Source organism: Dermacentor variabilis, chromosome 2 (assembly GCF_050947875.1).
Source record: "Dermacentor variabilis isolate Ectoservices chromosome 2, ASM5094787v1, whole genome shotgun sequence".
NCBI classification, from domain to species: domain Eukaryota; kingdom Metazoa; phylum Arthropoda; class Arachnida; order Ixodida; family Ixodidae; genus Dermacentor; species Dermacentor variabilis.
The window spans coordinates 177,675,113-177,683,311 of NC_134569.1; positions in this window are offsets into that span (position 1 = coordinate 177,675,113).

Genomic DNA, 8,199 nt, shown 5'->3' on the forward strand with positions numbered 1-8,199 from the left:
CATAATCAGAAAGTGGTTTTGGCACGTAAAACGCCATAATTTAAATTTAATTTAGGCAGTCAAAATGACCGACCGACGTTGAAAAACGAGAAGCGCGGAAAGCATCAATTCGATAAAAGAAATGCAAAATCCGAGCCCGCCAAAGGTTGTTTCGCCTCTGCAAGGAACGCTTGTACAACAAAATGACCTTTCTAACAGATAATTTCGTACGCTGCTGTCGACATCCTAAGTTCCTTAAGGGGTGGGCAGCATGCTAGCACAGGAATTTCGGGAGGGGAGGCAGTTGTCCGGTGTGCCACCCCTTGGCTAGGCCGCTGACTCCAGAGGAGGCTTCGGTGCTCCTATGGCGGCCATTTCCCATATGGAGCCCCAAATACACCTATCACGTTCAGGACGTCTTCGGGTTGCGGACGAACGCCGCTTTCCAACCGTTGAGGTGCCGAAATGGAAGATAGCGCACTTACCTATTTAACCGGTAAGTATCTGGCGACAGCACTCGCCTCCGACAGCCGCAGCGGATGCTCCTCGAGAAGGCCGTCTCTGGTTGGACAAGAGGCGCCCAGAGACCAGGAATTAAATCCCTATTGAGGCCCACGAGGCGGGTGCTCTACCACTAACCCTCCACTATGGTTTCCAGAGCAATTCACATTTGAAGAGAGCCAAGTGACGGGCCGGGGTACGCCTGTGCTCAATTGGAGAACTAGTGGGTAGCCGGCGTCGGCTTGGTTTTGAAGCCATGACTTCCGGCATCCGAGGCGGACACTCAAAGACTAGGCCACGGCAGCGGGCTAGGAGTCCTTGTCTATACCACTGAGTCATAGCAAGTGTGTAGAAAAAAACTGTAAGGATTCTAAAGCAATTTTATTTCTGATGAATGAATACAAACAACGTTGTACAGATCACTAATGAATCATCCTGCGTAGTCCGGCGCCCTAGTTATTTATAGAGCGATGAGTGGCGACAGAAGCCGTGTCTGTCGACGCTTCTTCGAACTACTTCCACATAAATAGGGATGAAACGCCTACGGTCAGTTGATAGTCACATATTTGTTGACCGCGCCGACATTGTAAACATCTGCAAGGCTTCAAACAGAGAATTCACAACAAAACAACCCGCAGAAGCAGCACGCTGATCAACTGTTTCATCCAAACTTGCTCTCCTTTCCATGCCATGGTGTTTGATTGGCGCAGTAGATGAAATCTCGGCTAGATAGGTAGATTATAAGGTTTTACATGTCAAAACCACAATACGATTGTGAGGCCGGCTGTATTGGGGACTCCAGAATAATTTGGGCCACCTGAGGTTCCTTACCGTGCACTTAAGTCTAAGTACACGGGTGTTCTCACATTTCGCCCCATATAATTTGCGGCCCCTTTGGCCGGGATTCGATCCCATGACCTCTTGCTTTGCTTCTGTTAATGCTGTTCAAATGGAAAAAAAATCCTTGTTTAGACTCAGGATTGCGGGAGGATCAAATTAGCCTACAGCCCTGCGCTACTGCATCTTTCGTAATTGCAGCACTTTTATATAGCGTTGAACTCCGTCAGACAGTCACTCAAACTTGAAATCATCTGCTGATACTGGCGTCAATAGAAGCATAGGAAACTGGTTACGCACTGAAGACTTAAAAAGGGTATTCAAAAATAATTGCGATCTAGCATCGTGCTTGCAATGACTCGAAGCTACAGTGTCACCAAGTCAACCTTCTGTGTGCTATGAGAAAATACTCTGTTCCGCACGCACCTGCTTCTCGTCCACGTGTATCTTTTTGGAGACATGCCGAAGGTGGCCCGCGGCCGCGGTAGGAATGAGTGCAATAAAATTCACCAGCACATCGTTAAGGACCGACTTTTATCCTTACGTCATTGATACGCAGGGTGAAAAAAAAACGATTTTCGTTATTGTGCATTGCTGCATATTTATGCGTTTGAATGACCACAAGAGCCACACTGCAGTGTGTCGAGAATCTAGACTTTATTGTTTCTTTTTGCAACTTGACGTTATGACGTGTAAGTTGACGCTCGTTAACGTTATGGCACCATACCACCAGGAATCCCAGCAAACTGTCTTGTGCGACTCGTTATCCTTAGGAATTAGGTTTGGGACATCAGGCGTGTGATTGTAATCTTTGTGGTAGAGGCGGACATCTTAAAAAATATCAAACCATGGACCTGCGTGCAACAAAAGTCTAATGCCACAAATATTACAGATAGGATTATAAAAATGTCATATTGAAAATTCCATTCCGTGTCACAAAGAGCATCGGTAAACCGCGCTATCTTCTCGGGACATGAGCGCGTAATACGCTCTAATAAGTGGAGGGACATCGATGGCCCTGACGTTAGAAAAAGCTTTTGTGAAGGGACATCGATGGCCCTGACGTTAGAAAAAGCTTTTAAGAGCTAGCGTCGGATCCACAGCTCTTTGTGAGCGCTCTTTGCCAAAGGCCGGCCGCCTTCGCTCGGCTGGTATCTAGTGTTGCGAACAGTTCTTGCGCAAGGATATTTTTATAAATAAAGGCAGTGAACAAAACTTATGAAAAAACATATCTGGCCCGAAACAGTTTTTGACGTGACAAAGAACAAAAGATAGCAATATATTGAGGTCGAGAAGTTCCCCGTAGGACACAGGTAAAACAGAAAAGCGATAAATCGTATTTTTTTAATAATAAAACCCCCATTCGTAGGCGCTACCACGCTAAAACTGTCGCCCCAGAACCCCTCAATCCAGTCCCGTGACAGGAGTGCTTTATGTAGGAGTACAAGAAACATGTTGGGGTTGTCACGGCCATTGAAGTTATGGGAAAAATAAACGGACTCAGGCGCTCTAATGATCAGAGCTAGCAGGTACTGCAAAACTTGTACGCATATACAGGACATTAGATCGAGCTATATGAAGACAAACTGCGCCTACCTTACCTGTCTGTTTTCCGCTGCATACAAGGTGCTTTGTTTACCTGCACCTAATTTTTAAAGAATGCCTGTGCGAGATGGCTCAATTCCAACCTTTGATCTAAATTACTCGGGAAGCTTACTTAGTTCAAGGGAATTTTCCATGTCTCAATAATTTCCCCTGTCGTAATCGAGTGCTTTTCACAATGTTATCAGTTGTCAACTTAACATTTTATCAAGTCACTAAATTTATTAAGGTAGTTTTTCGCGTGCGCTCCATTGCCACGCACGCTTATATTTCGTTCCGCTTCTCTCCAGGCTCGCTTTAGAGCCACGGCGCTGCATTTGTTTGAGTAATTTTTTTACTTATTTATTTATCCTTTCTTTTTTTCTTAAACACATTCTCTCAACTACTACATGCAGAAACACGTGAGCAGCGCTCACATTCGATCCCATAAATTAAAAAAAAAAGTAAGAAATAATCAGTCATAGCATTCGTAGTACAACCCTCTGGGCCGTTCTCTTTTCAAAAATAATCATATTAGGGTTATCATAATTAGACACAGGTATTTCGCTCTCGCGAGCAGCATTCCTTGAGATAGTAACACGGGCGAGCTTCCCACGCTAAGGTGCGAAGCATGCGGCGCTCGCCTCGCATCTGGTTAAGCTTTTCCTAGCATCTAGAGCCGATCGAGTTCGCTCTCTTCGAGGGTCGGCCATTTTCCCAACAAACTATGCCTTCCGACCACTCGGAAATCTACCATCCCAGACAACTTGAACCACTTTCCACGTAAGTTCGAGGCTCTGGACAGGAGCTATGCCACTTCAAAGTACCCTGGGGCCTTGCGGACCAACCCACTATGCCCTCTTCCAGGCGAACATCAAGGGCTCAGGAGTTTCAATCCCGAATTTTCTTCCTTTCTTGTCTTTTGTTATCATTATCACAGGGAATTACATATCTTCGCCACGACCGTCCGCATGAAGCCACTCTTGCAATTTTCCTTGAAAAACTAGTTGAATTTTCTTTTTTGTTGTTTCCTTTATTACTTATGGCCACTAACGTCCAGGTCATAGGCTACTCGGTTTCTCCAGTTGAATGCCATCTATGCGGTTTATCAAAGTGCAGATTGGTCGGCCTTGGACGGCATTACGGCCAGCAGCACGGCTTAACAATTCACTAGAAATGCTCTATCTGTGGCTTTATCATCTATCAATATTCTTTTCATTTATCATTTATCAATATGCGACTGAACATTGTGAATAGCCAGCCGGGAACGCGAGTTTTTCGGACGACAAAATAAGGAAATGCGACGAGCGGATCATACGACAGCGGGGCCTCTCGGTAAGCGCTGAAAACTTTTTCCCCTTTTTACTTTAGCGAACAAGTGTTAAGCGCTGTTCATATTCAGCAAAAAACATATCGTGCGCCCCGGCGCGCTCAAAACCGCGTGCATGCGTAAGATGCTGGAAAGAAAAGGCTAGGACAACCGAGAATTGACACTATGTCGTCGAACCTATGCCGATCACGAAAAACCAGCAAAGGGCGGACAAATTAGCGGATCTCTTACACATATAAGGCCCCCTGGGCCGTACTTATCGGCGGCAAGGTAGCCTAGCCACCTGCGGGATTATCTTACTGAGCTGTGTCTTATGCTTATGCCCCGCTTTTGTTTTTACGCTGGTATATCTGCGTATGACATCCTCCAGTGCACTACATCTGCAGGTTTGGAAAGGCGCCTGACACCGGCGAAAGATGCCGAGAGTGAGTGGGGCTATACTAATCCTGGTATAACCAAATTAGGAAGGCCCACTAAGCTTGAACAACGACACTCCCTCACCAGAACAGGAATTGGCCTCCCTGGTGCAGTATTCGGTCACAACCTCCCTAGTGAAATGATCTCAATGAACCAATGGCCCTCAGTCCCCAGTAGCTGCGGAACACCTGACGAAGGCGGCGCTCAAACTTGCAACGCCGCAGAGGGTGCTAAGCATACCTGAGTCCGGATAGGCCGCCCATGGAAACTGACCCTTGCAACGTGTAACACCCGAACCCTCTCGAGTGAGGCTAGCTTAGCTGGGAGTCTTCGAAGAACTGTCAGACAGTCTTTGGGATATTATCGGCCTTAGTGAGATTAGAAGAACTGGGGACGCTTACACATTGCTGAATAGCGGCCATGTCCTCCGCTAAAGAGTTCTCCCGGATAAGAGGCAATACGGGGTAGGATTCCTAATCCATAAAGACATAGCGAGCAACAGTGACAAATTCTACAGCATCAACGAGAGGGTAGCAGTAGTCACAATCAAACTCAATAAGAAGTATAAATTAAAGGTAGTACAAGCCTACGCTCCCACATCCAGCCACGACGATGAGGAAGTAGATCGGTTTTATGAAGATGTTGAATTAGCGATGAGAAAAGTGCAAACCCGGTATGCAGTAGTAACAGGGGGCTTCAATGCAAAAGTGGGGAAAAAGCAGGCGGGTTAACAGGCAATTGGCAACTAAGGTGTCAGTTCTTGAAACGCTAGAGGAGAGGTGCTGGTAGAACTGGCAGAAAGGAATAAACTGAGAATAATGAACACTTTCTTGAGGAAACGTAGCACCAGAAAATGGACCTGGAAAATCCCTAATGGTGTAACAAGAAATGAAATTGACTTCTTATTTTCTGCTGATCCCATCATAGTGCAGTATGTAGAAGTGATAGGTAGGGTAAAGTGCAGTGATCATAGGTAAGTCAAGGCTAGGATTCACCTTAATTTAAAGAGAGAAAGAATTAAATTGGTCAAGAAAAAACAGGTCGACTTAGAGGCAGTAAGGGTAAAAGCAGACAAATTTTGGCTGGTACTTGCAAACAAATATACAGCCTTAGAACAGAGAGATGGCGATGATGACATACAGGTAATGAATGAAACTGTAACGAGGCTGAAGCGGGAGGCAAGGCACCAAGGCAGCCAGTAGGCAAGCTCTCCCAAGTAACAAAGGACCTAATAAAGAGACCACAAAAATGAGTGTCCAACTCAATAGGTAAGATATTATTCGCGGAACTGTCAAAACTGTCAAAGCGAAAATAAGTGATATTAGAAATTATAACATGAGAAAGACTGAATTAGCCATTAAAAATGGACGCAGCCTGAAATCAGTGAGAAGAAAAGTGGCATGGGACAAACCAAAATCTTTGCACTGAAAGATAAGCAGGGTAACATCGACAGCAATCTCGAAGGTATTATAAAAGCAGCGGAAGAATTCTATACTGACCTTTGCAATACCCGGAGGACTCAAGCACACTCTATTCAAAACAATAATGAACAGTATACAGAAACTCCTCCTATAACTAGAGATGAGTTCAGAAAGGCTTTGCAAGGCATGAAACGGGGGAAAGCGGCAGGAGAGGATGGAATAACAGTCGACTTAATCAAAGATGGTGGAGACATAATGCTAGGAAAACTGGCGGCTCTCTATACGAAGTGTCTATCGACTGCTAGGGTTCCAGAAAACTGGAAGAGTGCAAACATTATACTAATCCACAAAAAGGGCGACGTTAAACAATTAGAAGCCCATTAGCTTACTCCTAGTATTATATAAAATATTTACCAAAATAATGTCCGATAGAATAACGGAAACACTGGACTTTAGTCAACCAAGGGGAACAGGCGGGCTTCAGGGAAGGTTACTCTACAATGGGTCACATCCATGTCATTAACCAGGTTATAGAGAAATCCGCACAGTACAATAAGCTTCTCTATATGGCTTTCATAGATAGGAAAAGCGTTTGATTCAGTAGAGATACCAGCAGTCATGGAGGCATTGCGTAATCAAGGAGTACAGACCGCTTAATTAGATACCGGGGAAAATATCTACAGAGATTCCACAGCCACCCTAATTCTACACAGGAAAAGTCGGAAGATACCTATAAAGGAAGGGGTCAGACAAGGAGACAGAATCTCTCCAATGCTATTCACTGCGTTCTTAGAAGAAGTATTCAAGCTATTAAACTGGGAAGGCTTAGGAGTAAAGATCGACGGCGAATGCCTCAACAACCTTCGGTTTGCCGATGGCATTGTTCTATTCAACAACAATGTAGACGAGTTACGACAAATGATTGAGGAGCTTAACAGGAAGAGTGTAAGAGTGGGGCTGAAGAATAGTATGCAGAAGGCAAAGATAATAATAAATAAGGTGGCAAGGGAACAAGAGTTCAAGATGGCAAGTCAGCCTCTAGAGCCTGTGGAGGAGTACGTTCACCTAGGTCAACTAATCACAGGGAACCCTGACCATGGAAAGGAAATTCACAGAAGAATAAAAATGGGTTGGATCGCATACGTCAGACATCATGACCACCTGACTTGGAGCTTGCCGTTATCATTCAAAAGGAAAGTATACAATCAGTGCATTTTACTGGTGCTGACATACGGCGCAGAGACTTGGAGGCTGGTAAAGAAACTTGAGAGCAAGTTAAGGACCACGCAAAGAGCGATGGAACGAAAAATGCTTGGCATAAGTTTTAAGAGACAGAAAGCGAGTGGTTTCGATCAGAGAGCAAACGGGTATAGACGATATTTTAATAAACATTAAAAGAAAAAAATGGCGCTGGGCAGGTCATGTTATACGCAGACTAGATAACCGTTGGACCATTAGGGTGACAGAATGGGTACCAAGAGAAGGGAAGCGCAGTAGAGGACATCAGAAGACTAGATGGTACGACGAAATTAGGAAATTCGCGGGTGCAAGTTGGAATCGGTTGGCGCAGGACAGGGGTAATTGGAGATCGCAGGGAGAAGCCTTCGTCCTGCAGTGGACTGGAATAGGCTGATGATGATGATGATTATGATGATTATGAGTCGATGAGACGGTCGTTACTTCTATGGGAAATCGAAACTCATAGTTTACAATAACCTAATTACGCAAATTAGCTTCCTGAATGATTACATTATTGCGAATACTTCAATCTACGCATTGCAGCTGGTGTATCGACTCATAGCAGGCATCTCAATTGAGAACGAATTCTGAGGATGGCACCGGTTTCGAATTGTGCGTCATAGAACTTGCGGTAAGAACGCACCGTTGTACCACCTACTTTTTCAACAAAGCGCTGTTTTATGCGTTCAAACAGAAAAGTGGAATCCCGCTGAATTTCGCCAGATACGTTGAAAATTGTTATCGCAAAACTTGCGTAGTCCATACAATTCATTTTTAGGTGTCATGCATACTAGCCATAATTCGTTGATCGAAACATGTGCCGCAGAGTAAATAACCAAGAAAGTTATTAGCGAAATTATGTTGAGTATTCAACAATCTATTTCTTATAGAAAG